General features: G+C 42.9%; 1 protein-coding gene and 1 pseudogene across 1 annotated transcript in view; one reads left to right on the top strand and one right to left on the bottom strand.

Moving 5' to 3' along the window:
- Otud7a (OTU deubiquitinase 7A) overlaps window positions 1–26,198 on the bottom strand; it is a 336,492-nt gene that overhangs the window by 242,851 nt on the left and 67,443 nt on the right.
- Window positions 9,508–9,831, top strand: Rpl36-ps8 (ribosomal protein L36, pseudogene; annotated as a pseudogene).

Below are 26,198 nucleotides of genomic sequence, written 5' to 3'. Positions count from 1 at the left end.
CAAAGAAGATGAGCCACCATCCCAGAACCCACAGATGTGGGAAGTATTTTGTTTGGTATTACGAACAATTGTGTACAAAGTCCAATAACATCTGACCAGGTGTGGTTACTCAGACCTTCAATCCCAGCATTGGGAAGTCAGAATCAGGCAGATCTCTGTAACTTGAGGTTATGCTGGTCTACATAGTAAGCTGTTGGCCAGCTATCTATACACAGTAAAACATTGTCTCAAAAAAAAAAAGTCAGAAGGATATACAAATTGAGTTGAGGAGATGGCATAGGGGGTAAAGTCCTTGTCTTTCAAGGATGAGGATCTGAAATTGATCTATTCATTTTCCATTAAAAATAAAAGGTCAGGCATGGTGGTACGTGCTGGTGATCTCAGCGGTGGAGAGACAGAGAAAAACAAGTTTCTGGGGATCACTGGCCAGCCATATTAGCATTCTTGGAGAGCTTCAGTTCAATGACTTTATAAAAAAAAGTGGATAGGAGGAATTCTCAAGATTGCTCTCTGGTCTCTACACACTCATGTGTAGTGCACATGAGTACTTGCACACACAAGAACATGCCCACAAACACACACATATTCAGAAACAATAACAAATACTAAGGCTCAAACAAGATGAAAATGGAAAATCTAAATAGGCCATAACCAGTAAATAAATTGGTTGAGAAATAAAACTCCTTCCCATCCAGTAAAACATGACATAGGGTAAGATGCAACCACTGCCACTCTCTTTCCAGTGGTGTAGGAAAACCATTCATCCCCACAGACACTTGTCCCACAGTAGAGTAAGAACACGATTCAAGACATTCTAGAAAGGCAGGTTTGCCTTCTTATCTTCATCAAAGCTCTCACATGGAAAGAGACCCAGAACAATATCCTCCAGGAACACAGACAAGAGAGAGTCAAAACAGCAGCATACGCCATGACCAACCTGGACTTACTGCAGTGATAGCAACACCAGAATGTCTACCAGCATGACATCCGTGGAAGGCGAGGGAACGAAAGCAAGGGAGAGAGCCTCACGCGGTAACCTCAAAAGACCAAGAAAACCCAAAGGAAGCCTCTGATGGAGCCCATTGTCCTATTTTGTTAAAAACAGCCAACAAACTAAGAGTACAAGGCTGCTTCCTCCTAACTGAAGGCATCCTTGTAAGCCCCACATCTAACACCATGCTGAAAGACAAAAGAGTGAACACAGAACCTTTGGGCAAGAGTGAAGCAAAGATCTCCTGCTCCTGACCCCTGAAGCACCATGTTAGCACCTCCAGCATACAAAATAACAATAGTAATAAACTGAGGGATTCTATATGAGAGAAGAAACCTGACCAGATTGAATGCAAACATTTAAGGAAGGACAGAAACACTTGTGTTTGAGGTGAAAAGGAGGCAGGGGTAAACAGCTAGTGAAGGATCAAAGGAGCATTCCTGGAGAGCTGAGAAGGCTGTCTTATGCTTTGGGGACAGCATTGTTCAAACATACATTTCTTATGTCAATGTTACTAAGCCAAATGGAAGTACTAAGTTGAATCTCAAATCCATATCTATTCATAGTTACTCACCAAACACCCTCTTCCCGCCAAACACCATGAGTATCTACCTAATGGCTCAGGTCACACATGTGGACACATGCTTGCCTCCTTCTCTTTCTTTGTATTCCATACACAGATCACCAAAGGTACCCATGGATTCTATTTTCAAGTCAATTGTGAGCTCAGCTCTACTGATCATCTCCAATATTCTAGCACTTCTCACCTCAGAGAACGAAACAGCACCACAGGGAGCTCTTAAAATGGCCAAGTAGGGAGAGCATCGTCCCCAGCCCCAGATCAACCTGGCTAAGTCTGTCTTCTTAGTAACTTTACAGAATCACTGGTATGGCTTTGATGTCCCTGCACCAGATGTCCCTTGCTAACTAACCTCCTTTTTAGCCTGTCCAACAGGACAAGTCAGCCTCTGATTAGACTCAGAATCTGACAGACTCCCTCCTGCTTTGCAGTGATCCGCCATGCTATCTCACTGCCTGGAACCCCACCAGGCTCTGAAACAACATCTCAGCTGTGAACTTCTCACCTTCCATAACTTTTAATAAAAGCATACTTAGAGTGTTGATTAATTCACCTGCATGCTACCTTCTGCCACCATCCTGGCATTGCTGGTTGGCACTACTGTACCTTTCCTTCACTCCTATGGCTCCTACCTCTTCACAATGCTTGCAGGATGGTGGTATGCATGTATCCCAGTACACAGTGAATACAGGACAAGTTAATAAACAGACATGTCCGAGGCATGCTCAGATTTAATCTACTGGCTTGCTAATGCATTGTTTATACCATGGCTGCCCACGCAGTGAAGGGATGGGGATGCAAAATGATGCAAAAGATCTTCAACCTACAATTTGTCTGGCCTACAAGATATGCAGGGATGACGATTTAGCCAAGCTTTAGGGAATAGCAAGCCAGTGATTGGCCCAGCTTGGGACCCATGGCATGAGAGAGAGCCCATCCCTGTCACTATGTATGATACGCTCCTGTACTTGCAGACAGGAATCTAACATGGCTGTCCTCTGGGAGGCTTTACCAGCAGCTGATGGTAACAAATGCAAAGACCCATTAGCAAAACATTAGAAGAGCCCAGGGAATCTTTTTTTTTTTTTATTAACTTGAGTATTTCTTATATACATTTCGAGTGTTATTCCCTTTCCCGGTTTCCGGGCAAACATTACCCTCCCCCCTCCCCTTCCTTATGGGTGTTCCCCTCCCCATCCTCCCCCCATTGCCGCCCTCCCCTCAACAATCTAGTTCACTGGGGGTTCAGTCTTAGCAGGACCCAGGGCTTCTTCCCCTTCCACTGGTGCTCTTACTAGGATATTCATTGCTACCTATGAGGTCAGAGTCCAGGGTCAGTCCATGTATAGACTTTAGGTAGTGGCTTAGTCCCTGGAAGCTCTGGTTGCTTGGCATTGTTGTACATATGGGGTCTCGAGCCCCTTCAAGCTCTTCCAGTTCTTTCTCTGATTCCTTCAACGGGGGTCCTATTCTCAGTTCAGTGGTTTGCGGCTGGCATTCGCTTCTGTGTTTGCTGTATGCTGGCTGTGTCTCTCAGGAGCGATCTACATCCGGCTCCTGTCGGCCTGCACTTCTTTGCTTCATCCATCTTGTCTAATTGGGTGGCTGTATATGCATGGGCCACATGTGGGACAGGCTCTGAATGGGTGTTCCTTCTGTGTCTGTTTTAATCTTTGCCTCTCTCTTCCCTGCCAAAGGTATTCTTGTTCCCCTTTTAAAGAAGGAGTGAAGCATTCACATTTTGGTCATCCTTCTTGAGTTTCATTTGTTCTAGGCATCTAGGGTAATTCAAGCATTTGGACTAATAGCCACTTATCAATGAGTGCATACCATGTGTGTTTTTCTGTGATTGGGTTACCTCACTCAGGATGATATTTTCCAGTTCCAACCATTTGCCTACGAATTTCATAAAGTCATTGTTTTTGATAGCTGAGTAATATTCCATTGTGTAGATGAACCACATTTTCTGTATCCATTCCTCTGTTGAAGAGCCCAGGGAATCTTATGAAAGAAGGGGAGGAATGATTTGGAGGAGCCAAAGTAAATATATATATATATATATATATCAACAGAAAAGAAAAAATGAAAAATAGTGTGACAACGTGGCAGATTGGGGAAACCTAGGAGGGGTTGTGGGAGAGGGAAGAATACAATTAAAATGCATTGCATGGATCGAACCATTCTTATCACCCTGTACAAAGCTTAAGTCAAAGTGGATCAAGGACCTCCACATCAAACCAGATACACTCAAACTAATAGAAGAAAAAGTGGGGAAGAATCTCGAACACATGGGCACTGGAGAAAATTTCCTGAACAAAACACCAATGGCTTATGCTCTAAGATCAAGAATCGACAAATGGGATCTCATAAAACTGCAAAGCTTCTGTAAGGCAAAGGACACTGTTGTTAGGACAAAATGGCAACCAACAGATTGGGAAAAGGTCTTTACCAATCCTGTAACCGATAGAGGGCTTATATTCAAAATATACAAAGAACTCACGAAGTTAGACTGCAGGGAAACAAATAACCCTATTAAAAATGGGGTTCAGAGCTAAACAAAGAATCACAGTTCAGGAATGCTGAACGGCTGAGAAGCACCTAAAGAAATGTTCAACATCTTTAGTCATAAGGGAAATGCAAATCAAAACAACCCTGAGATTCTACCTCACACCAGTCAGAATGGCTAAGATCAAAAACTCTGGTGACAGCAGATGCTGGCGAGGATGCGGAGAAAGAGGAACACTCCTCCATTGTTGGTAGGATTGCAAACTGGTACAACCATTTTGGAAATCAGTCTGGCAGTTCCTCAGAAAATTGGACATTGAACTACCTGAGGACCCAGCTATACCTCTCTTGGGTATATACCCAAAAGATGCTCCAACATATAACAAGCACACATGCTCTACTATGTTCATAGCAGCCTTATTTATAATAGCCAGAAGCTGGAAAGAACCCAGATGTCCTTCAACAGAGGAATGGATACAGAAAATGTGGTACATCTACACAATGGAATACTACTCAGCTATCAAAAACAATGACTTTATGAAATTCATAAGCAAATGGATAGAACTGGAAAATATCATCCTGAGTGAGGCAACCCAATCACAGAAAAAGACACATGGTGTGCACTCATTGATAAGTGGCTATTAGCCCAAATGGTTGAATTACCCTAGATGCACAGAACACATGAAACTCAAGACAGATGATCAAAATGTGAATGCTTCACTCCTTCTTTAAAAGGGGAACAAGAATACCCTTGGCAGGGAATAGGGAGGCAAAGTTTAGAACAGAGGCAGAAGGAACACCCATTCAGAGCCTGCCCCACAGGTGGCCCATACATATACAGCCACCCAATTAGATAAGATAGATGAAGTAAAGAAGTGCAGGCTGACAGGAACCGGATGTAAATCTCTCCTGAGAGACACAGCCAGAATATGGCAAATACATAGGCAAATGCCATCATTAAACCACTGAACTGAGAACGGGACCTCCGTTGAAGGAATCAGAGAAAGGACTGAAAGAGCTGAAGGGGCTAAAGCGGCTGAAGGGGCTTGAGACCCCATATGAACAACAATGCTCACCAACCAGAGCTTCCAGGGACTAAGCCACTACCCAAAGACTATACATGGACTGACCCTGGGCTCCAACCTCATAGGTAGCAATGAATAGCCTAGTAAGAGCACCAGTGGAAGGGGAAGCCCTTGGTCCTGCCAAGATTGAACCCCCAGTGAACGTGATTGTTGTGGGGAGGGTGGTAATGGGGGGAGGATAGGGAGGGGAACACCCAAATATAAGGGGAGGGAGAGGGGTTAGGGGGATGTTGGCCTGGAAACCGGGAAATGGAATAACAATGGAAATGTAAATAAGAAATACTCAAGTTAATAAAGATGGGAAAAAATGCACTGCATGGAAAAAGTTTAATTAAAAAGTATAAAAGAAATAAAGATATTATGCTGGCTAGTTTTTTTGTTAAGCTGAAAAAAAAAACTAGGTAGCTTTAAAATCCAGCATTCATTTTAAATTTCATTTTTATTAAATCAAAAAGTTGGAGGGAAGAGACATACATTTGTACTTTTTTATAATTTTTTAACATTTATTTATTATATATAAGTATACCATAGCTGTTTTCAGACACACCAGAAGAGGGCATCCGATCTCATTACAGATGGTTGTGAGCCACCATGTGGTTGCTGGGAATTGAACTCAGGACCTCTGGAAGAGCAGTCAGTGCTCTTAACTGCTGAGCCATCTCTCCAGCACTACATTTGCAATTTTTAAAGCCACCATTACCCAGGTAATGCTAACATTTAGAAAAATAGGGAAACCATCAATACAAAGCTTTTAAAATAAGAACATGAAGTTGTAAACTTTAAAAAAGAGAAATATATTTGAAGAACACATGTATGAAGTTCAAATGGTTACTATAACATCCTTGACAAGCCCCATATATTCAGACCTGCTAAGTTCTAAGGTGAATGAGGTGGGCAGCCACACTGTTTATATGCAATGTGTTAAAGGAGGACTCTGGAATCTAAAGACAGTGATATCATATAAATACTGTCCCAACAACGACAGGTGTTCTCTGTGCTAGTCCAACTTTTTAGGTGATTTCCCTCATTATTGTTGCCAAAGTTTTGCATATATATTCATATATATGAATGAAGTGCTGTGGGTATATCTAGTGTGTAAACAGATAAAGATGAATTCCTCAAACACTTGAGAGACAGCTACTATATCGCAGGTAGGAGCTCTGCTCAACACAGCCTAAAAGAAATGGAAAGTGAGCTGTATTCATGTAGAACCCAGGCTGGCAGTCTGCCCGGCAGAGCAATAGGTTCTTTGACAGAATCATCTGTGGAGACAACACATTCCCCACCAATTCCTCTCCATTGGTTGGCTCACTTGACTACCATAACAAAACATACCACTGGATGTGTGACTTAAATAACAGACATTCCTTTTTCACAGTCATGGAAACGTCTTAGACCGGGACACTGGCAGCTCCCATATGCGATGAGCACCTGCTCTCTAGCTCACAGATGGTACCTACTCCCTGAACCTTTGCAACATAAGTGGGGCAGCAGAATGCTTAGGGTACACTGTATAACCCCACTCACTGGGGCTCTGCCTTCATGACCTGACTGCCTTCACAGCCCTCACCTCCTAACATTAAGGTGAAGACTTTGACATATAATTGTTATAGGAAGCATAGGCACTGGCTCCATTATAACACTGCAAGCCCAGCTTCCATTATCGATCAACAAATAAATTTAGGTGGCTGCATTAATCCTAGTGTTTCAGGGTTTTGTTTTGTTTTGTTTTGTTTTGTTTTCTCTGCAATTTAACAAGAGCAAGCTAGATGCTGGGGGTTTTTGATATATTAAAATTACTTGGAATACACAAAGTTATGTGGACTGATTTGCATGCTTTGTTTCATTCATATAAACAAAGTCTCCCAGCATCCACAACATACAGACAACAATGAGTTGGTTGGAGGTCAGGGGAGGCAGCTTAGAATTGCCTGATACTTTAAGGACAACAAGAAGGAGAACTGATTCCCAGTACCTGCACTGCATAACTGTCATAATTACTATTTGTATGGGAATGAAAGTAACAGCACAGGGTAAGAGTGAAACAAACAACCGAAAAACAAGCATATGGAGATGGACCTACAGCACCATCAGCCATATGCAACGGAGGGCAGCTTGAATGGCTTCCTTTCTTCCCTAAATAAAACCTCTGAAAGGTGCTCCCCAAAAATAAATTTTGGAATTAGCCTCGGAACACACATGGCTAAATCTACAGAAGTTTGGTCACGTCCTAGATCATACGGACACACACCACAGCAGCAAGTTCACATGAAAATGGCCAGCTGCTCCTGAGTCACAGCAGGGCACGGCACTGTGATGACCCCTGTGGCCATGGTATACCATGATCTATATGTCTGTACCTAGGAGCTTCTGCCAGCTATGGGTTTTTCAATTTGACGATTTCATTTTGATTAATATTTATTAACTATGGATTTCAATCATGTTCAGTAGATCTCACCAAATGTATGCAATGTGCACTGACCATGTTTTCTCTCTTAGCCTCACCTTTTCTCTCCCCTTGTAGCTGTTTCCCATTCCCCATCCACACTTGGGTAGACTGCATTCAGCTTCAACATTTGAGAGGGAGAGGGGGGACATGTGTTTCTAGCTTATTTCACTTAACATACGTGCCTAGTTTCATCCATTTGTTTGTGAAGGCCTCCATTCTGTTCATCCATCCTACTACATTTACATATCACACTTTTTTATCTACATACCTGCTCATGAGCACCTATTCTGATTCCTTACCTTTGCTACTGTGTATAGGGCCCCAATAAACACATGTAGCAGGCACGTATGTGGATACTGATTCTTTTTCAGGAATGGAGTACTTGTTCTATAAATACTCCATCTCTTCATGGCTGGTTTAGACTTCCCTTACCTCTAAGACATGTTAATACCTTCAAAAACTGATGCTCTCCTTCCAGGATAAAAAGGAGATAACAACAACAACAACAACAACAACAACAACAACAACAACAACAACACAGCCTGAGGGGATCATTAACGTATATATCACCTGCATGTTATCAAATGTTTTTGACTTGAACTTGTAGCTCTAGAATAAAGCTAAGGATTCTATGTACACTTGCCTATGAGGCTGAGGTAACTCCAGAGGCACGAAAACAGCCAGGAGGTTCCCCCAGTTGAGCTCTTAGTACTCAGCTCTACTCTTTGCCGATCACAACAACTCCTTTCTCCACATGACAGCCAGAGCCTACTCACCACACTCTTTTGCCAAGTTTCTAAAAGCAACCCCAGTTGTCTAGGATCTGAGATAAAACAAAGTGTGTAATGGCTTAAATGTGTGGGGCCAGAAGGTCAAGTAGGAGAGTTAAGGCCTTATGTGGTTGACACAGCCATAAATTTATGAGGCCAAGATTTATTATAGCTGTGAGGAAACAGATTAATATTCCCTCATACCAAAGACAATACCTAAAATAAGGGGTGAAATGGAAAATGTTTCAGTGGAAGGTATTAAAAAACGTTATCCAGAATAACCACAGATTGTGCAAGTAGTCCAAAAACAGGACACAACAGGGACTGAGTTTCCAAATTTATAAGAGGGGCCACTGATGAAGTTATACCAATGGCCCTACCCTCAAAACGGTAGACAAATAAGCCTGTGTGGGTAGAGCAGTAGATCTTTACTAAAGGTAAATTGAGGGCACGTGAGCTGTTGGTACAAGAGCAGCTGGAGGCTCAACATATAGAAGAGTCTATCAGTCCAAGGAATTCACCTGTTTTTGTTATAAAAAAAGAAGTCAGGAGAATGGAGAATGTTAACAGATTTGAGAACTGTGAATAGAGGAGTCCAACTAATGGATCCATTACAGCCTGGAATTCCTTTGCCTTCTTTACTGGATAACTATGATCTGTAATAGTAAAGCAATCCCAGCTGTCTAGAAGACAATGCCAGCCCCATAAGTTAATTCAGGGAGAAGAGACATTTGTCCTGAAACACCAAAAGCTGGTAGTGCTTTCCCCTTTTAATAGGGCACTGAGATTCTTGGCAATCTATGCGAGGGAGCTAAGACACTTCAACAGAGAGAATGACCTGGATGCATTAACAGTGGGACTACTTGTAAAATGTGTTTACAAAATAGTGATTTTCCTGAAGGAAAGACACAGCAGTAAATAGTAACACCGTGCTCACACTCTCTGCCCTCCACATGCATATCATGTGTACTCCCATATGTATTACATGTTTGCACACATATGTGCATCTATGTTCCTCATGCCTATATTATGGAGAACCTGAAAACACTAAACATCATTTGCTTTTTCATTAGTGATTTAAGAGTGTCATACACTTCTTCATGTCCGGCTGCCATCAGAGAGCTGCAGCCATGGCCCTGCGCTACCCCATGGCGGTGGGCCTCAACAAAGGCCACAAAGTGACGTAAAACATCAGCAAGCCAAGACACAGCCGCCACAGCCACGGGCGCCTCACCAAGCACACCAAATTCGCGCGAGATATGATCCGGGAGGTGTGCGGCTTCGCGCCCTACGAGCGGCGCGCCATGGAGCTGCTCAAGGTGTCCAAGGACAAGCGAGCACTCAAGTTTATTAAGAAGAGGGTGGGCACACACATCTGCGCCAAGAGACAGAGGGAGGAGCTGAGTAACGTGCTGGCAGCCATGCGGAAGGTGGCGGCCAAGAAGGATTGATGACCCCTCCCCCGATAAAAGATGGTTCTTAAATTTGTGTAAAAAAAAAAAGTGGAAAGGGAATAACACTCGAAATGTATATAAGAAATACTCAAGTTAATAAAAAAAAGTGTCATGCAATATGTTTTGACCATATTCTTACCCTTCTCCCAACTCCTCTCAGATGCACCGCTACTCCACTACCCACCAAACTTTGTCTTTTCCTTAAATCCTTTAAGATTAATTTCTGCTGCCAAAATATTCTGGAATATGTCATCTTCTACCAGTGCATAATCACTCTTCAAATAAACTGATGTTCCCTCCCCCAGCAGCTAACAACTGCCAATAGCTTCATGGTTAAGAGTGGGATTATGTGCCGACTCCTTTCTCCACGCTAAGATTAGGTCTTATCAGATCTACACAGGTCTGGTGCATGCTTCTGCACCCACTGTTAGCCATATGTGCAGTTCTGCTGTGTTTAGAAGATAATGTTTGCTGGGAGTCATCCACCACTTTTGGCTCGTACACTCCTGCTCACTCACTTTCCTGCAATGATCCTTGAATCATGGAGATGACAGGAGGAGTATATGGATCTTCCTTTTATGGCTTACCTCTCTGCTGTCTCTTGTTCTCTGCACTTTGGTCAGTTGGGGTCACTTGTTAAATCACTATTTATTAAAAACAGAAGCTTCTCAGATGAGAGCTGAGAGATGATGATGTGTTATTAGGAGTTGGTTTAATACTATGTCCACTTGATAGCATAATAGCAGTAGGTGCTTCCCTAGGGACTATGAACTGTCTAGCTATAGGTTCTTGGTCCAATATGGTGCCAGGTATTTCATCTTGTAAAGTGGAATTAAGTTAAGTCAGAAGGCGGTTGATTACTCCTATGACGTTCATGTCACTACTCCACTAAGGAGCATGTCTTATCAAGTCGGTCATTACTGTCGCTTTCTAGGTTCACATCTTGGAATGATTGGTGATCACTTTAATCCTCCAATAGCTTGCATAGCACCTTATAGCACTAAGAAAGGTAACCAGGAGAGATGAAGTTTCCGTAGATTTTGTCATGCTCTATGACTCAACTATATGGTATCTTCAGCAGTAGGGAAAGCATTCATCCAGTTCCGGAGGGCTACCAGGAGGAGTGCAATAGCATGCAATGTTGGAAGGTCAAAGGAGCTTCACTGACAAACACTATACCCCATGAGAATTAAGCTACTTCTGACACTGGGATTTTTATTTGTTAGTCGTTATGTCTAGTAGGGGCATTGTTGTCTTTTACAAGGTGACTCTATATTAATATATTCTCTCTCTCTCTCTCTCTCTCTCTCTCTCTCTCTCCCCCCCGCCCCCGTCCCTTCTGTGAGTGTGTTTTCCAAATGTTTTTTCCAAAAGGCCTTTATTTTCTGTCTCAAAGATTCAACTGCTTAAAAATTAATATTTATATATAAAATTATATAGACCAATTATATAGACCAATACATCATTCCAAATAACAAAAGGCACTCACTCATCCATTCACTCCTCAGTAACCACACTACGGACATTATACTAGGTACTCAATGCATGCAAAGAAATAAAGATTCTTGCCACAGCATTGGCTTCCTCATAGCAGATAAGAATATACAAGCAGCAAAAAAGAGTGTATGAGCGTGTCCTTCAGAAGTGGATCTGGCTGCTAAGCAGGAGAGTAGGGAGGTCTGCACAGAGGCAAGCTTTGAAATTAGAGAGCCTTACAGAGAAAAATACATTTGTGTTGGAGCTTGAAGAAGGGGTTATGGTCAACTGCCAGAGATCTAGGAAGAAACCCATTCTTAGGATTTTTCCTTTTGAGCAAAATGTATGAGTTTTTTTCCTCCCATAGAAGGAGGGAAGCACTATCCCAGTCTTTGGAGGATTTCCTTGGTTTTTCAATTCAGCATTTTGGGTTCTGCCTGAAGAGTTCTGAGCAGAGATCTAGGGTGAATCACTCACACAATAAGCCACCTGTGGAGAGGCTAAGGTGGGATCCTGGTTTGTATGAAAATTCTGCAGCCTGAAGTGGTAGGCAGAGCAGAAAGGGAGGAAACTCAGGGATTTGGAATGGTGGGGATTAAAACAAACAAACAAACAAACAAACAAACAAACAAACACCAAACACCAAGAGATCTTTTCTTGCCTCTGGCTTGTGTCCTGCCTGGAAGGCAAGCTCCTGGGGGGCTATGCGCCTGAAGAACCCCCTAGTTGAGTCAATTTAGAAAATAAGCAGTTCTTAGATACAGAAGTTTTAATGGTTGTGTCTAAGGGACACCTAAGGGATCTGAGTCTCTCTGCTGAGCTGTAGAGGAAGAGATTTGCTGGGGCTTAAAGGAGACCTGTACAGAGAGAGAGAAAGCCCAAAAAATGTTATGGCTAGAAAGATAGACTTGGAGAAAACAGGAGAGAGGGAGGGTTAGACACACAGATACCCTCCCCCCCCACAGAAATGCACATGTGCGCGTGCATACACACACTGAGGAAGGGGGTTCAAGGGGAGAAGGATACTGATTAGATGAATTACAAGTATCACATCCAAAGAACTCAGGGGTCACCTGAATCCTGGTTACAAGGAGGCCCTGTAGGAGTTCCATAGGTCAGCATGGGTGCTCTACAGTACCAATATTCATAAAGCACACCGAAAATGAGAATGGATAAATTATAAGAGAAAGGCTTATTTTGGCTCACTGTTACAGAGGCTGGAAAGTGGAAGCAACACTCTTAAAGGAGGAGATTCTGTAGGCACAGGGCAATTATAGTGCCTTCTGATCGCTTCAAAACAAAATGATTTATTAATTACAAAACAAATAAAGGACAATGAAGGGCACAATTAGTACAGATGGCTAATTATTTTTCTCTGTTTTCCTAAGACAACAGTAGAGATGGGTAAGGCAGGATGCACACCAGATGCTGCAGTGAGCCCAGCAGGCAGATGCCGGATCCTGTGTTCATCCTGAATATAGGGACATAGACAACTCCTATATATGACACAGCTAAGCTTCCAAATACGCATTTATACCTTTTCTCAACTGCTCCCTTGAGGATTCGGATAGAGCTTCTGGTGTACTTAAAATATTTCTGTGAGTTTTGATCTTTGGGTATTTATATTTGAAATATACCCGTTGGTCTTTGATTAAAAACTGCTTCTCTCACCTCGAGTTTACAGCAGCCGTTCTTTTCTTTCCTTTTTAAATGTAAGATGTACAGAATAATATTTCGCACCATTTTTTCCATCTGTTTCTTGGAGCACACAATGGGTCTTGCCCATTCCTTTTCTGCTTCTGTAGTAGAAGGGCAAAGAGATCACCCTGACTCTGGCTTACAACCTGGCAGGATCCTGCCCCTGCCTGGAGCACTACCTCAAGAATATGCCACATTTCAAACACTGTCAGAGATGTTGTATAAACCTGCCTATTAGTTGCACTGTCACCGTGACAACGCTAGAGAAAAACAGTCTGAAAGGAGGAAAGATGTATTTCTGGCTCCCAGTTTTAGAGGTGTCAGCCTGCCATGGTGGACACCATATTTTGGTTTCTTTTGTTGTTATTGTGACTGAATGCCCAACTGAAACAGGTTGGAGGAGAAATTTTTATTTGGCTGTCAGTTTAAGGGGCTCATCCTGTAATGTCTGGAAAGGCATGGTGGTAGCCAGCTTGCTCACATCTGGGCAGGAAAGGCAAGGAAGGGGCAGAGAAAGGCAAGTGCTGGTGTCCAGTTCACCCCAACCCAATTCTGAGACAGGGTCTCATATATCCGAGGCTGGACTCAAACTCATCTTGATCATCTTGTTTTTACCTCTCAAATCTTAAAATTAGGGGCCTGTGCCACCACATCTGGTTTTACTCAGTGCTAGGGAGTGAACCCAAAGGTTTCATGGATGCTAGCCAAGTTCTCTATCAACCAAACTAATGCTACAGCCCTGCCCTCCCTCACTCTATTCAGTCTGGAATTCCAGTCCATGTGATGGTCACTCCCATTCTTAGCTAGGCAGGGAAGAGAGATGCTGCACTCTCCCTTACCCCCTTTATTCTATGTAGTTGCCCCAGCATATAGGACCAGTCTTCCCCTATTAATACTCTATGAATATGCCTTCAACAGCCCCTGAGAAGCATGTTATCAATCTTCTATGCACTGCTCAAGCTAATAAAACTAAATGAGAAGATTAAGCACCAAAGTACCTCATTTCGACAACAGATTAGCCATAGGACCTGGGACAAATAATACAATTGGATGTGACTCCACTTCCTAATCTGTAAAATGGGATGTTTCACCTTTTCTCATAGAGGTATTCCTTTGATTAAACAATACATCTAAAACCTACACAATAGTGTATAGTATATGATAAGCACTGAATTAATATTCACAACTATAGTGCTGCAGAATTGGCTCAGCACTGAAGAGCACTTGTTGCTCTTCCTGGAGACCAAAGTTCAGTTCCCAGCACCACATCAGATAGCTCACAACTGACTGTAACTCCAGCTCCCAGCAAATGCAGTACAGATGGGCACAGACACCCCTACTCACACACACACACACTCACACAAACACACACACACACACACACACACACACACACAGACAGAGACAGAGAGAGACAGAGACAGACAGAGAAAGACAGACAGACAGACAGAGACAGAGAGAGAAACGGGCAGCTAGACACACACACATACCTAAAAGTAAAATTAAATTGCTTTTTGAAAGTGTCTGCAACCATTGTTACACATGGTACATGCTACTGAGGGGCAGTACGTGCTCTCTGTCCTTCAACGGTGCTTCTTATTAGGTTTGCCGTGACTTTTAAGACGCAGAAGATGCAGACATGGATGGTGATTTCTGGAACTGAGCCCTAATGACAAGTAATCAGGCTATGAGGATGGAGCAAAGAATGAATGCTGCGACCAAGGAAAGGCATGTATCCTTGCGGCACGAGTGGCTTGTCACGAAGCGGGTCTGTGCCTTCTCCTTTCTTACACTCTTGCTCTGCTGTGGTCCTGCCTCCTGTTAGAGGGTGACACAGAGCGACCATCACTGGATGCTAGCCTCATGGTGGTGTGGTCTCCCAGACTTCGGGACTGTGATCCAAAAAGCTTACATAACAGAAAGGGAACTAAGATGTGGCCCAAACCTGGTAGCCAGTCAACAAAGAGGATGGGTCATAAGCTCTATGTCACACGAAAAGTGTGTTGTTATACTGTAATTGTAATCAACTACTTTACACACTCATGTCATAATTCTAATTCATTCCACAATGCAAGACACAGAATAGCATTCAAGAATTAATTTTCATTCTCTTTCCCTTCCCTTGAAACTTACTAGATTCCCAAATCTGATGGAGCAGGAATGTTTAAATGGGGCAGAGGACAGGACGACAGAGTAAAGCAGAGGTTATAAGGAGGAATGACTGACACTAAGACACTAAGGGCTTTTGAAATGCCATCCAAAAAACTATAACTATGGACTCTTTAAATGAAGTTATCCTATAATAGAGGGAAAATATCTCTCCCAAGATACCAAATGACAGGCCCAATACCAGGCAAGGTTGGCCTCTCTTTGAGGTCTTGTCAGTGGCACCCCATAGATCCCACACATATGATAGGCTATTTCCACTGTTTTGGTTACCCTCTAGAACTTGAAGGTAAGACCCTGTTGCTGAAGATACCATATACTTGAGTCATGGGACATGGAGAAAACAAGATGGTACTGACTTGGAAACTTCAGGCCTCCTGGTTAGCTTTCATAGTGCTACAAGGATCTGTGTTCACTGCTAAGGAGGAAAGTAATCAACAAGGTTACCCAGATATTAGCTCTGCAAACTATAATAATGACTGGCCTGGCAAAATATGCCCGCTGGTGCAATGCTGGCATGAACATTATGGGAGAAACTGGTGGTTGAGAAATGTCCCTCCTAGGCTGCAATATTTGAATGTTCAGTCCCCATTGGGTGTCAGTGTGTGGCAGGGTTAGGAAGAAGTATGTCACTGCGGGTGTGCCTTGAGAGTTGAGAGCCCTATGGCTCTCCCAGATCTCTGTACTTTGTGCCTGCAGATAATAATACAAGCTCTCAGCTTCCTGATCCCGACACCATGCCTCTGTCTGCAGCCAGGCCTCCCATCTCTGGCCGATCTGTGAGGGACCCTTACCCCTCTGGAACCATAAGCCTAAATAATCTCCTCCTTCTATAAGTTGCCTTGGCCATGGTGCTTTATTACAGCCAATAAAAGCAATTAATACAGTAGCCAAAGACTTTACGACTAGACTTAAAGCCTGGTTCACAAGATGGACCTCATGCCTGGTACTATTAGCTGTGCTGGAAAAACTGTGCCTGGCTAGATCATGGGCCCTAGGGGAGAACCAATAGTATTATTCTGTCTAAGTTTTTATCATTATACTAATACATCAGTGGAGTTCGCAATCCTCATTTTAGATGCTTTCTTACAGTACATGATGATTAATATAGAGATGTCTAACTGGTCAACATTCAGAGAATAAGAGAATGTAATGCTCTGCTCTAAGTGGGACTTTTGTTTTACACCTCCTCCCTACAAGTTTGGGGATCACATGATAGACTGGGAAGAAACTCTGCAGTAAGAGCTGGAGGTAGTGGACATCTGTAGGGAAACATTTACTTTTCATGGCAGCGCTACTACATACACGAACACATGTGAACTCACAGCAGCTGGGACTACATTCAAAAGACCATGAAGCTCAAGCTAGCCAAATCCCCCCATGGTTAGGGGAAGGGGTCATGAAGTCCCACCCCAGCTAAGAGAAGTACTGGCAACTGATGGCTACTGGGGTAGGAGAGTCATTTTCTTCAGGGATGTGGCCTCTGAAAGGCTCCCAGTGCTCTAGGGGATGGCCTCACGCCCATGTACATAACAGCTGCTTGAAATGAACTCTGTGGGTTTTAAAAACAAGAGCACATGAAGTAGGGAAGGAAACATGGAAGCGGATAGGGGACAAATTGTAGGGAAGGGATTGGAGGCAGATTTGATCAAAATTATATGGATATATGAAACTCTAAAACAATGAACATATAGGAAGACAATATTCAAATAATTGGACTAATAAGTGGGTACTCTTAGATTTCCAGAGAAAATTTCATATTTGGTAGCAAAGTATAGTTATACTTTTTTCTTTCTTTATATGGATGAAGTAGTCTTTCAGACACTCACAGATATGCATGAAACTGCATTAATTCACCTGTTGATGGTAGCAGTGTACCAAAGACTTTTAGGACCACAGAAGTACACATGACTTGCTTTAAGAAAGCAAGGGTAAATGTCCTAAAAGCCAGATCAGACTGGGTGTGAGGAGAGGTGGGCCTCAGAGCAGTGACAGAGTATTGCCACACTGTGAGGTGCTCATAGGGTCTGCTCTTGATCCTATTTCTTGTTTTTCATCCAACAATTTAGATCATCAGATACAAGGGTCTGGCTCCTGAGCTACAGTTAAAGCACTCGGGGAGAAAGCTCTCACGGGACTACATTCACAATCTCAAAAGACTTGTTATCTGTCAGGTACCCTTCCTTGGGCCAATCAGTCATCCCCAGCTGTGGGTGGGAAGCTTGGTAAGGGACAGGGATGGAAGGGGCGGGGCTGTACTCAACAGCTATCCCTAGAATATGAAGGGGCTGGAAAGGCCACCTCTAGGAGAGAGGTGCTGACAAGTGACCACCCCTAGTTTACTAAAACATTCAAAAGAAGCAGACCTTTCTCTGGAGAAAAAACTGGTGGACAAGTTCAGGAAATAACATCTAAAAGTGGAGAGTCAGACTGCAATTCTTGGAGTGTCACTTTCTCAATGTCTGTCTGCCTCCTAGTGTACCAAACCGAGTCAGCTGCAAGCCAGTTTCAGGACTTTCTTTGGGCTCTCCTCTTCTTTCCACTTCTCTTCTGCTTTTTGACATTTCCTTCACAACAGCTGTCTCCTCTCTAATAAAGTGGTATTCCTTTGTCTATGGCAGGTATGTTCCAAGACACTTTTCAGGGGTTGAAACTGCACATAAAACAGATTTTATTCTCTAGCCTACAAGTACATACCTGTCATAAAGTTCAACTTATAAATTAGAGGCAGTTAGAGATTAACCATAGCCAATTATAAAAATGGAATAAATAAAGTGATAATTGTAATAAGTATTATGCAAAAGTGGACTTTCCCACATAACATTTTCAGACCATAGTTAACTAGGGGCCATTAGGATTGGAAAGAAAAGCTGCAGAGAACAGGGCAATATATAGGTTATCTAAGTCTAATTTTGACTACCTGTCATGTGACTTTTCCTGAGGAGAAGTGAAGAAACATGTATATATTTATCTCAGATTATTTTTTAAAAAAGGTATTCACACAAAAGATTGTAACTCTAGCTTGGTGAACCAATGAGCTCACAAAAGCATCAGTGACCCAAAGACAGCTATGCTATGAGGAACTCCCCAAGGCAACTTGTGTGTAGTTAATAACACTGACCAATGCAGTATCTCATGTCCTGAACTGTGCCCACCCACAACGGCACAAGTGAAAAGTATCACCTCAGTACCAAAATGTACCACCCCAGTTAGTTGGTTAGTCCTCTATAAACTTGGGGGAGGAGGAGCCCTGTGAGGATTCTTGAAGACTTACAAGCCCTATGAACCTTTTTCCCCTCCATGAGGGGATGTGAAGATGCTGACTTTTGGAAGGGCCTCCTGCAGTATCAGAATTGCTCTGGTTTCAGTTATTTTGGCTATGTGCGAACCAAGGGAAATACAACATCCATATGGTGGGAAACCAGAAGTCCTAAAGGGCTAGGAAAACAAAGTATAAGGCTTGTCCCCAGAAACTCTGATTCTGGATTCTAGAGAAATCCTTGAATATGCATTTCTCTCAAGGGCCTGGGCTGTGCTGACACACCAGGCTTATAGTACAAACTCTGAGAACTGCACCCCTCATCACTCCCCCTCACCCCCCGCAATGCATCTCAAAGCATTATTTATAGACAAGAACATGAATGTCCTCAAAGGAGGGGCTTAAACCAAAGATCAGGTTTTGACTATGTTTATGATCTCTCTCTCTCTCTCCCTCTCCCTCTCCCTCTCCCTCCCTCCCTCCTTCTCTCTGTGGGTGTGCATGTGTGTGTATAACAACAAAAAGAAGCCATGAATTGAGAGGGACTAGGGGTGTGTGGGAGGGGCTATAGAGAAGAAAGGAAAGGAAAAATGATATAATGTTGTAGTTAAAATAATAAATATAATTAAAAGGAGAAGTTAAATTAAAAAAGGGTAAAAGGAACAAAAGAAGAAAGGAAGAAGAGAGGAAGAGAAAAATTAAGCATATAACAAAATAGCTTAAACAAAATAAAAACCAGCAAAAGAAAATTTAAAAGCCCCTGAAGATCAGGAGAAGGGTGAGTTTGACCTGGAATGGGGAATTTCTGGACTTCAGATGTGATCTCAGTTGTAGAATGTAGTTATGAGCAGCCTCCCAGTCAATGTCAGAGCAGCCATTCAGTGGCAAGACTGACTCATGTCCTGCATATCCTCTGAGCTCACTGGCCACCATCTGCTAATGATGGCACTGTCTGCCCTGCAGAAACCCCAGAGGCTTTGGGAATGGAGACTTACCAGCACCCACGGAAATGCTGTAAGACTTATGGTTGAGGTTCTTCCTGGTAATATTTACCCTGAGGGACCATGAGAGAAGTATTGGGCTGAGGTGTGGACACTTTGGGCTCTAATTCTGATCTTTTCGGCTGTGAGTGCCTAAGTGAATAACTGGTCACTGTGACGCTCAGCTGTGTTGGATACAGTGGGCGGGTGATCTTGCTTGGATTTTTCACATTTTCTACCCCACCCTACCTTGTGATTTGGGTTGACTGCTATGCCCTTCCTTTTGAGTAGGAGTCAAATGAAGGCTTCCATCTCTGTTTTTGTTGGAAGAATAGGAACTACACAGATAGCTGTGACACAGGCACGTGACAGATGAGTAAGGTACCAAATGTCCCAGACCAGCATAGCATCTGAAGGCTTTCTATTCAGCTTTGTGCTGTCTGACGTGGGTTTCTAAAATCAGCCACCAAGTGTGTCTTATATTAATTAGCCTTCAAGGGTATTACAGACATCCCCTTGCTGAAACACTGCCTTCCTTGGGCACTGTTGACATTCTGCCTTCGCCCAGACTTCCTGCATCACCCTGTGGAGCTCAGCTGGGGCTTCCTGTTTTCATGAACACACTCCTCACTGCTTCCCTTGCTAAGGACTGAGAGGGCATGCAGAGTAGAGGGAAGGCCACAGGCCTGCCCCCAGATCTAATGCCACTCTGGAACTCTGGGTGTTCAACAGCTCACTTCCTGCCTGACATTCCCACATACACCACACCAGATACTGCCTTAGCTAAGTCTCTGACTTACGACTCCGCAGGATGAAGTTAGTTCGTTCCTCTTCCCTTCTCAGCTATCCAGCTTCTCAGTCGTAGTGTTCAAGACCTCCATTGCCGTGTTTCCTCGGCTCCCACTGCAATAACAGGACAACCCGGCATCTGTTGCTCATTCTTCTACTTGCTCGCCACCTTCCTGCCAATACCTGACTATGCAAAGCTGTCTTTTACCCAGGTGACTGAGTGCCTACAGACAAGCACCATATTCTTTCCTTCTGATCTGATTCTACATATCAAGAAGAGGAGGATGTGGTCATGGTAGGGGTGTGTGTGTGTGTGTGTGTGTGTGTGTGTGTGTGTGTGTGGTGTGTGTGTGTATGTGTGTGTGTGTGTGTGTGTGTGTGTGTGTGTGTGTGTGTGTGTGCATGTCAGAAAACAGAGTCTAGCACCTCTAATTGAAAACCTCACAATGACCTCCCACTTTGAACAGAAACCCAAACTCCACAGACAGGCCTGGAAGATATCTACCAGCATGCTGCCCGTCTCCTCTTTCCATCACATTTTAGGCATTTCCCCATTCCACCATTGCCATTTAGACTAGCTTGCTGGTCCTATGCCAACCCACTAGCTATCCTCATCTGGAGCATCTCTCTATCTTGTTCAAGCCCCTCTGTGTCTGTCCCCACCTCTTCAGGTCTCCCTTGACCGTCTTCTCTGCTTCCTCCTCAGGCTGATGCTGCCTCACCCTCTATCCCACCAGTCTGTTTTAATTCTCCATGTGGTGTTCCTCACCATCTGATGGGGTTCTTCATTCTCCATGTCCTTCCCCATTTCCCCCCACAAGCTTCTTAGCACAGCCATGTGTGGGTTCACCTCTGCAGACTCAGTGCCTGTAACATTGGCTGGGACTGAAGAACTTAGTCAATAGTCATTGATACCACAGTGGTGGGTAAGACAGGGGTTTTCATTCAGCCTTCAGATCATAGCCCTAGAGTGAAGCAAAGGCTGGTCTGGCAGCTCAGAAACCATGTGTGGTCCTGCCACATGGACACAGTTGCCATCCTCATCTCCACTCCCACAAAACAAATCATGACTCACATACAGTCAAGTGACCAATGGCATGTGGATGCTGAAAACAGCTGTAGAGTCATTTGCCTTATCCTACTGCTCTTGTGAGAATGCTTCCAGCGCTCTTTGCAACAAAAGTGGCAAGACTGTCTTTTCTGCTAAGGAGAACAGATGGGTCTTTCTCCTCCATCCTGTCTCAGGATCGGGGGTCTTTGGACTTTGCTTCACTGTCTGGGCTGATTGTGGACTTATGGTAGTTGTGAGTGGTCTGTGTTACTCAGTCTGGGGTAGAGGCATGAGTGGAACTGGACTTCATGGGCATAGGGTGCCCATCAAGCTTACTTCCCTTCCTCTCAACTTCCACGGTCTGGATCTTGCCCTGCAGTGGTCTCTCTGCTCATATTCTTTCCTCCCCCACTATTGAGCAAGCTGCCTCCTTCCTCGGAAACATCCATCCTACACAGAGAGTGAACATTGGAAGGCTACAGTAATGAATGAAATAGCATGAAATTAAGAATTCCTGATGGATAAAAGCCCTCTTTAAGAAATCAACACAAGTTAGAAGAAAATCTCTGCACCACCAAGGGAAAGTATGAAGCAGATATATTTCTTTCATCTCTCTCTCTTTTTTTAAAGATTTATTTATTTATTTTATGTACAGCATTCTGCCTGCATATGTGACTGCAGGCCAGAAGAAGGCACCAGATCTCATTACAGATGGTTGTGAGCCACCATGTGGTTGCTGGGAATTGAACTCATGACCTCTGGAAGAGCAGTCAGTGCTCTTAACCACTGAGCCTTCTCTCCAGCCGCAGATATATTTCTATCTGCCATCTCTCAGTCTGAAGTCACAGTTCTGGAAGGGGTGAGGAAGAATCACATTGTGGTCAGAGCTACCCTCAGTAGGTTCAGAAGATGTCAAAGGTCCTTCTGATTTACAAAAGGTCATTTCATTACTTTCTAAGGCACAAAGCTCTGATTAAAAATGACTTGGAGACTTTTCTTTTGCTGTCTAGTCTGGGGAATTTCCTGTTTTGCAAAATGTCTATTATGTTAGTGTCTTTTCTTGTGGTAAAATGCCTGACAAAAGCAAGTTAAGGGTGGGAGTGTTTGTTTTGGCTCACAGTTTGAAGGGACTCAGTCCATTCTAATGGAGAAGAATACTGGTGGGAACATAATACAGCTAACACTTTACATCTATCAGCAGGAAAAAGAAGGAGAAATGCTGGTGCTGTTTCTCTTCTTTGTTTTCAACAGTCTGGGAGCCTAGCCCATGGGATGGTGTCAACAATACTCAGGAGGTGTCTTCTCTTATCTGCTAAATCTCTGTGGAAATGCTTTCATGAACATCCTTAGAAGCAAGTGGACAAGGAGATCCTAAATCAAGTCAGGCTGACAAGTAAGATTGACCACCACTGGTTTTCCTAGTTGGACTCATCTCAGTTCCTATTAACTTGGAATTTTATAATTTTATATAAAATATATATATATATATATATACTTTTCTTGATATTATAGATATTTCCTTCCCATCTTTCACTTAAATTGATTTCTAAGAGAGTCCTTAATCTAAGATTCTTAATTCTGGAATGACCCCATCTCATGTGCTCTTAAATCTTCCTTTTAGAAGTCCCTCCTATCTTAGCTTCCCTGAATTAAGTTCTCAGACCTGTTTTCCATGAGTAAGCCTTTATTTTTAATGTTTTGGTGTGGTTTGGTATCAGTCCAGTTCTGCTTTCCTTTATCTATAAGACTTCCCCTATATAGGAAGTTTCTAAAGTTTCCACTTAAAATCTTTATTGATTTGTGGCTATGTTTAATGAATATTAAGCTCCCACCACACTAAGGTCTGCCTCCCAGCTCCCTCTGCCTATTTTTCTGTATTTGTCTCAAGACCTCATTTTTTTAATTACTGTGTATTTGTGGTATACTTAATGTCTATCAAAGCAAGCTCTCCTTCCCTGAGCTGCCAATTGTTCCTTTAAAGAGATTAGTGCACTAAGCAGAAAGCAAATGGCAATCTTAACTATATATTTAAGTGTAAAATAGTTGCTTTCTTTTTTAAAAAAATACATCAGTCATTCTTATATACTATGGGGGCAAATTGGTAAATGATTGGTTCATTTACTTAACAAATATAACAGAATATATGATATTTATTGCCTGCATTGATCTAGATGCTGGAGCCTGCGTAGGATCAAAGATCATGACCCTGCCTTCATGAACTTATACTTGCATGATAGGAATGAGGGGGCCATTCTACGCCTGTCCTCTCCCCAGCTCAGTGTCAGTGTAAAGCCTAGAAGCCTCCTCTGGCTCCTGGAGGGAATAAAGTTTTACAGAGGACAGAGTCACTCCTAAGCTGCAGGTAAACAATGAGCAACAATGAGCATCTCTTCTGGCTTTTATAAGAAACCCAGACACACAAGTTAATTTACTGAAGATTTAATTTTGTAAAAAGTCAATGCATTTAGCTTAAGTGAAATAGCAGGTCATTTCCTTTTCTCTTTCTAGTCACCAGTCGAACTGTGAATAAAGATCTATGGAAATGAAAGCAAAGTTATTGCTGCTATGAATCTTCTAAACAATAAAATCTACTTATTTTCATTATGTTTAGCATTGAAAATGAAACTGTCTTATGAAAAGACCAATTTGGGAGTAAAGGGGATTTAGATAAATGCGGAGCTCCTGCTCCTCACAGGTGGAGAGCTGACAAGGCAGAAACTTGGTGCAGAGAAATGTCTCCTTGGCTCGCCTCTCTCAGCCATACGGTGACCATATGGTGGTGGAAGTCCTATTCACTAGATCATTACTCTTAGCCTCTTCCAGCCCCTGGGTAACCAGATGGTGGCCTGGTCCTTATTCACTAGATAGTCCCTCTCTCAGCTTCTCCCAACCTCACGTTGACCACATGATGGCCAAGGTTCTAATTCACTAGATCTCCCTCTCTTAACCTATCCTACTTGGTGACCATTTGGTGGTAGAGGTCCTCATTCATGCCCAGGCCTCTCTCAGTCCCCAGGTGACCACATGGTGGTTGGATCCTCATCCACTCAACTCCTCTTGTGGGAAAGTTATGTTTCCCTGAACATCAGTGGATTGTGTGGTCAGTTTTCTCCAAAGCAGTCCTAACAAGCCCCCTTCAGATATCTACACTGGTCACATCCACTGTAGACACATAGCTGGCTGGAGGCAGGGCATGCTCCCAAAATATGGGGATGAGAAAAATCAGAGCTGTTTGGTTGGAAGAATAGCCTAGATGATATGCTCAGAATTTCTTTCCTTAGTAGCTAGTGTTTATAGGGTAGGAGTTGGCACCTAGTACATAATTTCCTGTGGACGGCAGGCCCTATGATATGAGACTCAGTACAGATGCACATACCCCTTTTTGGAAATTAGCTCTATTTACAAAGGGAGCTAGGAACACAGTCCCTGTTGGTAGAATATGCCTGAAACAATCTCAGACTATTTCCTAGTCCTTACTCAGTAGTGCTTATTTTAGTAGGCAAAGGAGCATAATAATATTTAACTCCCAGAGAACAAGGGATGCAATTGCTTGTCGAATATTCTCCCTCAAAAAGTGTACTCATCTTTTTTTTTTTTAATCTTGGTTGGACAATTGCTTTAACTTTCTCATGTTTTGGAGTCCCATGAAAAATCTGTGAAGATGGTGCCATATCCTTACTTTATAGAAGACTTAGCTGAGGTTTGGAGATCTGGATCCAGAATCAGCAATTTGTGGTGACCTTAACTACACAATATACAAGTCTACAGTCTCCAATGCTCTCCAAAGAAGCATAAGCAGCATCAGTCTCTCTGTGTGTGTGTGTGTGTCTGTCTGTCTCTCTGTCTCTCTGTCTCTCTGTCTCTCTCTCTCTGTGTGTGTGTAGAATTCATAGAATATTTAATTTATTGATTGGCTGACGCCTACCCGATTGAACTTTACTAAAAATGTACTGATCTAAATTTCAATCACTTGTTTAAGAAACCAAAGCAACCTTTATAACTATGTTCAGATGTTTCTGACCAAATGGTTTTGTATTAAAGCCTAATCAATTTGACACATAAAATCACTGAAACAGAAAAATCATGGTCACCATAATTATTAAAAATACCACAATATAACAAAACAAGAATTAAGATAAGAAGTAAGCCCCTAAGTTAATGATGAACCACCATGTTTATATCACTTACAGCTTCCATGCTGTCCGCAATATAGAAATTTCTATTCTGTATTTGGACTTAGATAGTGTTTTTTTCTCAAAGATCACTCCTATATAAACATGAAAAAGAAAAGGTATCATCAATGTCAATAGGTAAAGACTTCGGTGTGACCCAAGGTACCTCATAGGCAATGGGATCTCCTTGGAATCCTGTATGTGACCTCAGGAGCTGGTAGGAAACTGTAGAGTATGTTCTAAGAGAGTGTGCTGTCTGGTAATTAGTATCAACTTGACGCAGGTTAGAATCACTTGGGGGAATGTCCTAGCAGACTGGCCTGTGGTACGTTTTCTCAACTGATGACTGATGGTGGGGGGTGGGGGTATCCTAGCTCACTGTGGGTGGTTCCTCCCTGGGCAGGTGGTCCCAGATGCTGTAAGAAAGCCATGGGGTGCAAGCTAGTAAACAACATTTCTCCATGGCCTCTGCTTCAGTTCTTGTCCTTACTTCCTTCTATGATGGGGTGTGATGTGAGAGACTAAGTTAAATAAATCCACTCCTCCCCAAGTTGTTTTTGGTCATGGTATTTTACCATACAGCATTAGAAACCCTATGACAGACACTATTTTAAACTACCAGCAGTCTCCCAGCTGGGTAATTCCTTTTATTCAGTGGTAATTCCTTTTATATTCTTGTCTGTGTTACAAAATGGAACACAGATCCCAATTCTTGTAGGAAATTTCCCACCTTGAATTCCACACAGACTTTGATTCTCACTGGAAGCATAGTT

This window comes from Rattus norvegicus, chromosome 1, assembly GCF_021556685.1.
Source record: "Rattus norvegicus strain SHRSP/BbbUtx chromosome 1, alternate assembly SHRSP_T2T, whole genome shotgun sequence".
Taxonomy (NCBI): domain Eukaryota; kingdom Metazoa; phylum Chordata; class Mammalia; order Rodentia; family Muridae; genus Rattus; species Rattus norvegicus.
Note: the sequence above shows the minus strand (reverse complement) of the source record. Positions and strands in the feature narration are given on the sequence as shown.